The sequence below is a fragment of the Lissotriton vulgaris genome, unplaced genomic scaffold, assembly GCF_964263255.1.
Source record: "Lissotriton vulgaris unplaced genomic scaffold, aLisVul1.2 SCAFFOLD_355, whole genome shotgun sequence".
Lineage (NCBI taxonomy): Eukaryota > Metazoa > Chordata > Amphibia > Caudata > Salamandridae > Lissotriton > Lissotriton vulgaris.
The window spans coordinates 201727-211332 of NW_028251757.1; positions in this window are offsets into that span (position 1 = coordinate 201727).

Genomic DNA, 9606 nt, shown 5'->3' on the forward strand with positions numbered 1-9606 from the left:
ACATTGTTGTTCCTGTCGAGTTATGGACAGAATGCAAAATTGCAGTAGACTGGCTAAATGATGAGTATCCTAGAGACCCAAAAACAGGAGCATCATCAGATGAGGTGATGAAAAAGTATAATCAGATAATATTGTACTTGAAAGGGAAGGTACCTCCAAAAGATACTGATTGGACTAGAATAGACAGAACTACACAGAATAAAGTTGTGCATGCATATTATGAACGACTTTTACAAGTTTTTAAACAGTATAGTGGATTAGAAAACATTGACACTAAAGACATGCGCATTTTATCTATCGGTTTGTGTCTGGACTAAAACCAGAAATTTCACAATGGATTAAAGATCATAAGATCTGCTGGCAGGCCAAACCTATTGATGAAATACTCAAATATGCAAAATATTGTGAAGATGAATTAGACAATAAGCGAAAGAATTTAGAAGAAAAAGTAATGTGAGCACAAGTAAAATTAGCAGAACAACAAGAACTTCAAATGAAAAATATTCAGACCCAAGGAGATGGAAATGGTAGTAAACCTAGGGGACAGTATAACAGAGATGAAGCTAAAAAGAAATGTCCTTGTCATGGGTGCGGCAAGTTGGGGCATTGGAAAAACAAGTGTAAGGCTGTAATTAAATCATAATGTACAAAATGATCATTTGAATTCACAGACGCAGAAGGAGGTATCAAAAAAGCAGCAACAACAGGTAATATAAAACGAGTTACCTATGGCGCCTATGCCAAACCCTGGGAGTCAGCCTACATACAGTATATATACCACAAGTTGGGAAGGAAGAGGTAAAAGGGATACTGTGACACCTCAATTTCTTTTGAGTGACTCATACTTTGATAAAGACAGTTTCTGATGGTGCCTGAGGGGGAAGACGAGGAGTGCATACTTGGCGCATCCTTGCAGGTAGATCAGTCAAGTCCATACATTGAGGGAAAGGTTGAAGGAAATGATGTTACCTTTCTATTGGATACTTGTGCTACCCGTTCTACTGTGAGAACAGCAGACGTTCAAAACCTACCCCTCTCGGAGGAAGCGATCCAATTAGTGGGCGTTTCTAAGAAACAAATTAGTACCCCAGTTACAGAACCAATGGAAGTCAAAATAGGTAATTTTAAAGAAATGCACAAATTTGTTGTATGTGACTCCAGTCCAGTAAACCTGTTAGGAAGGGATTTGCTGTGCAAAATGAATTGCACTATCTTTTGTACACCAAATGGTGTTGAAATTCAATCCCCAGATGAAGATGGAATTTATAAAATCATGTTAGCAAAACAAGAAACTAAAAACCAGAAATTTACTTTAGAAGGCTTGCCAAAAGAATTACAAAATACGTAAGATCCTAATGTGTGGGATTTCACAGAAAAAGATATAGGATTAATGGCAGATGTTGACCCAGTAAAAGTGACAGTAAAAGAAGGTGCAGTTTACCCAAATATTCGACAGTACAAAATTAGCCCAGATATAAAAGCAGGAGTTGCACTAGAAATAAAACTTCTATTTGAGGCAGGAATTTTGCAGGAAATATTGAGCAGTCCATGTAATTCACCAATATTTGGCATAAAGAAACCGAGCGGAAAGTACAGGGTTGTACAAGACCTTTGCAAAATTCATAAAATTGTTGTCCGATGTTGTCCAGTTGTGCCAAACCCTGCTGTGATACTGTATCAAATACCTTGGGCACCAGGTTGGTTCACTGTGAAAGATTTATACCCTGCGTTTTTCTCCATATCATTACATCCAGATAGCAAGTAACTTTTCTCGTTCAAATTCGACGACCATATCTACGTTTGGAATCGCGTCCCTCAGGGGTACACGGAAAGTCCATCGATCTTTAATCAGATTTTGAAAAAGTGCCTTGAATCTTTGATATTGCCTGGACAATCAGTCTTGGTGCAATATATACATGACCTGTTGGTGGCATCTAAGAATCGAAATGACTCTGTTACTGATACTATTGCTTTACTGAATCATTTAGGTAAAGGAGGACACAAAGTATCACCTGAGAAACTGCAATATTATACCACATCAGTGAAATATCTGGGGCACCAGATAGAGAGGGGTGTCAGAAGGGTTATTTCTGAAAGAATAGGAATAATTAAAAACATGAATCTACCTCAAACGCAGAAAGAAATCAGAAGGTTTCTTGGAGTTGCATGTTACTGCAGGCAATGGATTGTGGGATTTGCAGTCCTAGCAAAACCATTGATACAAATGACAAATAAGAGAGCAAAGGACCCAGTAGAATGGGATGATGAAAGAATGTCATCTTTCTTAAAATTACGAGATTGTCTGTGTTCATCTCCAGCATTAGGGATGCCTGACTATTTAAAAGATTTTGCATTGTTTTGTGATACATGAGACAATTGTGCACTTTCAGTTTTGACTCAGACCCATGGTCTGATGAGACGTCCTGTTGCATATTTTTCTTCTACACTAGATCCAGTAGCAGCAGCATTGCCAGGATGTCTGAAAGCAGTAGCAGCAACTTGCATGATTCTTGAGCAAAGTGAGTCCATTATTATGGGACATCCAGTAACCGTATATGTCCCACATGCAGTTGTAATTATGTTGACAAGGACTAAAACTCAGTACCCAACACCTAGTTGGCTGACTAAATATGAACAAAGTCTTATAGTAGCAGAAAATGTGACTATTGCTAGGTGTAATGTTCTGAATCCAGCAACATTACTACCTGATTCACACTTTGCAGAAGTTCAAGATGAGATTGAACATAATTGTTAATGTTGAGGGCGCTAGGTGGTGCACAGTGGGATGGCTGCCTGAAGAGACAGCTCCGCCGGGCAGACACCAACCTACCGTGAGTTAATATGCAAAACGGACAACAAATGGCGCAGTAAACATCGCATTTTGGATGGGAAGATATCAGGACTTGAAGGGAGCATGTGCATTTCAAATAGTGGTGTGATTCCTGGAGAAACTCGCTGCTTCACCCTGAGGCGGATGGAGGGTAAAATGGAGGCGGCCGGTACTGAACTGCCTGAGAAGCGCTGATCCCAACTTGGATCGAAATACCCGATGCCACAGACTAGCCTACATTGCTGAAAGGACGAATCGGGGGCTATGCGTGAGACCAGGACATGTCCCGTAAGTAGGGGGAAAGATGCTACACGAGGGAATAGAAGCGGGTTTTAACGGACCTCTAATGACAAAATGGCAGCGCCCATATCATCATTTGGCCGATGAATAACTGCACAGCTGCGTGGAACACGGAGGTCCATGCTTGCGTGCAGGGTCCTTCTGGTGCTGCGAACAAGTAGCTCTTGCATGGCGGCAATAAAGGGGAAGATGTGGTGACAAAGCGGAGGGAACGTCTGCATTGCCTGAGGGGCCATATTACATGTGGAGATAGCGGGAAGCTGCAGCTGAACAGCAGGGTAGCGTGATTCTGACCTGCCACACACTGCGTAGATGGTTCGGTGTGGTGATTAATGACGCCACACTGCAGCTCCTGATCGTAAGCGGCAATCTACAAGTGCAAGTAGCGAGCAAATGTGCCTGTAATGATAAGCCTGCACGAAATATACCCCCAGGACGATCCTGATGTGCGTTTGTATACAGATTGGCTGGGAAGGACATATGCGGCGAACAACTGCTATTCCTGGCTGAGCAGAAAATTACTAAACATAGCAAAATCGAAGTGATGCCAAAGGCAGAAAAAGACTGTGTAATGCTAATGAATTGTGGAAGTGGGTCTGGGGTGTAGTCACCCAGCACAAACGTGTCTCAATGTGTGGCAAAGTGTTTGATGTATTCCTTGGGCACGTGGAGAGGTGTACAGTGTGAACTACTTCTACCTTTCACTGTGCTGAGTAGGCAGTTCCGGGATACAACAGAATCACAGGAATACAGTAGGCATTGCCATTAACAGCCCTCTATCCAACGAGACTGACTGCAACTGCCAGATCTACTGAAGTGCCTGATCCTCTGGCTGAACGGATGAGTCATAATGTACGCATGGGTGGAAGTATGTCTACCCCATCATGAGCCTTCTATACTGCACAGTAGTGAGTGTGAGGGACATTAACTGCTCAGTTGGCGACGTGTGGCCATTGAAGCTGAACCAGCGGCTCGCGAGGACTCCATACCAGTACAACATGGGAAAACCCAATAAGCAACAGACAAAACTTAATTCCCACTGGGCAATCGGAGGGCGATCCAGAGTCTGATGCGCCTGCTGAGAGCAGTATGGAAGCCATCCTAAAAGCCATACAAACCAATCTACAAGACATCAACAGGAAGCTCGACCATCTCACGTGTAGGATGGACAGCATGGCTGCGAAAATGGACAAACAAGGGGAACGTTTGGAGACAGCTGAAAAGCGCATTTCGGCAGTTGAAGATGAGTCGCATGTAACGGCGGGCAAATGCAATTGCATGGAAAAGGGCCTCGAGGTGATCAAAACTAAAGCGGAGGAGTTGGAGGCCCGTTCCCGTCGAAATAATGTAAGGATAGCGGGGATTCCGGAATCAACAAATACAGGCCGCATGTAAACATATATTGAGACTCTATGTAAAGAAATCTTTGGAGAGGAAACATTTTCACTGATCTTCATAATTGAGAGGGCACATAGGTCCCTTGCACCGAAGCCGCCGCCGGGTGCTGCTCCAAGACCTATTGTGGCTCGTGTACTGAACTACCGAGATTGCGACAATATACTCCAGCTTGCACGCAAGAAAGGTCAGGTCACCTATCAAGGGAACACGCTGGAATTTTATCCAGACTACACCATTGCAGTACAAAAGGCAAGACAAATTGCACACCTTGCAGATAAACTACGCAATGCTCTATCCTGCACGCCTCAAGGTGACATGGGAGGGAAAACCAGTGATTCTCTCCACTCCTAATGCGGCTCAGGAATTTATCAAACAAATAACGAACAAGTGCAAGAACGCAGACAGATGGGAGCGGCAGCAAGACTCCGAATAATGGACTGGTGATGGAGGAGTGTGGAAGTGCAGCAGATACGGAGACTCCAAGTTTTGATGTAGACTGACCTGTTGTGCCTAACATGGGTAAGACTGTATGGTTGCCAACTGTTCTGAGCTAGGAGGGTCAATGTTTGCCTCTAACAAGACGTTCTACAGTCGAACGAGTGGGGTGCTAAGCGGGTGTGCTACAAACAATGGTCTATGGGGTGGGTAAGCATCTGCTTCACGACTACCACATGTACACTTGACACGGATGATGCACACTGGAGCTATGAATTCCCTTCCACGCTGCATGATGTTTTTGTACTGTTCAGTAGCGGCAACCAGCATGGCAGCCAGCTGAAAGGTCAGTTAGATGTTGTACAATTTGACCTCGAACTGGCAATTGGGTTAGAGGCTGTGAAGTATACTTGGAACTATATGCTAAGTGGCTACTATGGCTAATTTCTGTGATCTCGCAAACACCAGTGGTAATATATCAGGAGACAATGTGGTGTTTTGGGGTATTGTTTTACTGCTTTGCTGACGGTTAAGAGGATATCGCCCCATGAACCTGATTGATTTCTGAAGTTTATGTCTGTTTGCCTAAGCATGGTCTGCCCCCATCCATTAAGTTGGATGGTGTATTATACCCTCGGTGGACCTCCACATGGATGATCCCATAATGGTTATGATGTATTGGGATGTTACTTGGGAGATATGGCTTTGGCAGATTTGGGTTGCTGAAGTGGGTGGGGGAGGATGGAGTTAGGGTTTATCTAGTTAAAGGACCAAAGAATTTGAGACGCATTGCTGAGATTCATGTTGTACTTCAGATCTGCGCTGAGGGTAATGTACCAGAGATTGTTAATTTAGGCACTGGGGAAGACAATATTGTGGTGAGAATGTTGTGGAATTATTCAGTCATGTATAATGCCTAAGGGAGACACGCCATTAAGTAAACTGCGTCTGAACCTCCTGACGTGGAACATCTGGGGATTCACAAATCCAGAGAAAATAAGGCAGATATTTGCTTGTTTAGACTGGTGAGAAACAGAGATAGCCCTACTGCAAGAGATCCACATTGCCCCACACACACATACAACTACAGGCACGAGATGTGCAGAAACGATGCATGCTTCTACATACTCGTCATATTCAAGAGGGGTCATGACATTGGTGAGGAAAGGCACGAATTTTAAAGTGAATCGTGTGATCCTGGATCCGAGCGGGAGGTATGTCATAATTACAGGGATATTAAGGGGACAACGGATAACGTTAGCTAATATATATGGTCCAAACGTGGATGCACCTGAATTTTATCAGGAAATATGGAACCATATGCACGAGCTACGTGATACAACAATACTATGGGGTGGAGACCTTAATATAGCTTTAAATGACCAAACTGACCGATCAGGGAAATCCACAGAACCACACATAAAGGCACGAACTAAAGTACTCAATATAATGGCGGACCTGACCATGAGGGATCTTTGGAGGGAACGGCATCCAGACATGGCAGGGGCAGCACACACTAAGGCAGCCCATGGAAGCTGGTCACGTATCGATTATTGGTTGGGGTCAGATAACGTATTACTATGGGCAAGGGAAATGAGAGCACTGCCTAAAACCCTATCGGATCACAACCCAGTCCTTGTGTCCCTCCAGATACTGCATTACACCCCCCTCCATGTAGCTGGAAATTTAATGTTAAAACACTTACAGGCACCATATATGCGGATACCATAGCCATGGCAAGAAGGGATTATTTTCAGTTAAATGTACCAACGGTCGAAGATCCGGGCATTCTATGGGAGGCTTTTAAATCCACCCTGAGAGGGGTCTGCATAAGCACAACGGTAGGGATACTAAGAGATATTCGGCAGCAGATTGTGCGCTGTGAAGTCCGAATGAAAGAGATTGAGACACAATATGAGAATAGGCAGAACCCAATCTTGCTCGGGGAGTTGCGACAGATACACACAGAACATCAATCTTTCACTGAGGATGAGCTCAAATATTTCTCCAAACGACCCACTGCTAGGCAATTTGGTGAGGGAGGCACACCAGGTAGGGTATTGGCATCTAAGATCTGTGAAGGGAGAGGCCCTCAGTCAGTCTTACAAATACGGGCAGAGGATGGAACGTTGATTAGACATGGAGGGTATTTTACAAGGTTTTGTAAGAAATTATAGAGAGTTGTATAAAACCAAGTCCACGGCGCCGCCCGAGGAAGTATTTAGTTATCTACAAGATGTAGCCATTGCATGGCTTTCAGACAATCAGAGGGAGTACCTATCGCTACCAATAACTGTAGAGGAAGTTACGGAGGTCATACAATCATTGCCAAATGGGAAAGCCCCCGTCCCGGATGGGTTTATTTGCGATTTCTACAAAACGTATGTAGATATATTAGCTCCCCATTTGGTAGCTATGTATGGTAATGCTTTCGATCAGGCTGCAATCCCTACGAGGCTGCGGGAGGCGGTGATGATAGCCCTCCTGAAACCAACTAAAGATCCTGAGATGTGTGAATCATACAGACCTTTATCGTTGATTAAGGTTGACTCTAAGATCCTGGCTAAGATCCTTGCAGTCCGGTTACAACCACTTATGACAAACCTGGTCCTCCCAGATCAAGCTGGTTTTATACTATTAAGGGCCCCTTCACATAACACCAGAACCCTCTTCGCACTATCCCACTATTTAGTACCCAACACTGAGGCAGTGACAGTCATGCTGGATGCTGCTAAGGCCTTTGATTCAATAGAATGGTCTTATCTACTAACGATATTGGAAAGGATGGGTTTTCCCCCGATGTTCACGCAGTGGGTAAAACTATTATACACAGACCGAATAGCTAGAGTGCGGGCAAATGGGTATGTATCAGACCAGTTCAAGTCAAGTCAAGAGTTCTTTATTCGGTGATTAGAAAACGCCATAAAAGCACATATACATACTACTGATTAAAATCCAATTAAATCATTAACAGAACCCTGCTAGTAATGCAATCTACTTTTTAAAAGAAGTTAACAATATAAATTCATTGGGGGGTCATATCAGACCAGTTCACTATCGCTAGAGGGACATGGCAAGGGTGCCCTTTATCGCCTTTCCTATTCGCTCTGGCACTAGAACCTTCAGCTTGCCTCGTACGACAAAAACATAATCACTCTGCTCTACACTTCCCATCTAGGCTCCTACATATATCATTATATGCGGATTATATGCTCTTATATGTCCGCGACCCTGAACACATTTATCACCCCTGTTAAGGGACTACATTAAATTTGGCAGACATTCTGGCCTTCAAATAAACTGGAACAAATCATCAATAATTCCCCTGACAAACACCACCCAGCCGCATGCAACTGAATTTCCTTTAGACTGGCAGACCGATCCAATCAAGTATCTAGGGGTATGGTACCATAGAAATCCAAAAGTGGTCATTCGTAAGAATTATGGGAGAGTAATATCCACTTTAGAGGATAAAATTAACCGGTGGATACAACTACCGCTCTCCTTAGCAGACCGAGTTGTGATTGTGAAAATGAACATTTTACCTACATTTCTCTATCTATTTAATAACATTCCCATCCCCCCTCCTAGAGAAGTTTTTAAACGCATTACATCGTTAGTGCTCAAATTAATCTGGGCGGGCAAACAGGCACGTATAGAGCTCCAAACTCTAACACTACCTTACGCAAGGGGAGGATTCTGTGTACCAGATTTCCTATTATACTACCTGTGCTCTCAAGCGCAATATGCTGCTTACTGGTACCACAGGATACCTTACCTAACACAAGGCATTGGAAGAGGGAGATGCGTTGCCAATACCCTTGACAGCCATAATAACGTATAGGTGACTGCCATTGCATGCAGAAGACATTAATACCATAGACACCACAGCAGGCGCATGGCGTAGACTAGGACAGCTGGCTCATAAGGTACCGTTATATGCTCCGGCACTGCCATTACACTTCCATCCGGAGCTTTCAGTAACAGGGGAAAAAGTGGGAATGGAATTACTACAGCAGGTAGGGATTGATACATTTTGGGATCTATATCACGAAGGTAGGTTTTGTTCATTACAAGACCTTTCATACATTCAAAATCAAACAATGCTCATCCGATTCACCTACTATAGGCTGCAAAGGGCCATTAAACAGTTGTATCCCGACTACCCAGCTGAACCAGCCAGCTTAGACTCCCTCCAGCTTATCTTGACATCATCAAATACTACACATCTAATCTCTTATACACAGTGGCACAAAAATGAAATTCCATACACAACTAATAAAGCTATGGCGAGGTGGAATAATGTGCTTGACGAAACGCTAACGGAGGAGGATTGGCGCACCACATGTGCTTTAGTTCAACTGCTTACACCAAATGGTAACCTAAGGATTTTGCACTTCAAATATCTGCATCAAACATACAACACTCCGGTGAAACTCCATCGATATGGGTTACGAACAGAGGCGCGATGTCACAGGTGTGGGGTGGACAGGGCTGACTTTATCCACCTTGCTCGGAACTATTCGAAGATACGAGATTACTGGGAAGAAGTCACCTCAGTACTTAAAGTTATGATAGGAATGGAAATTATGTGCACTATAAAAACCTGCCTATTGGGATTGATATCAAATGTAAGAGTGGTG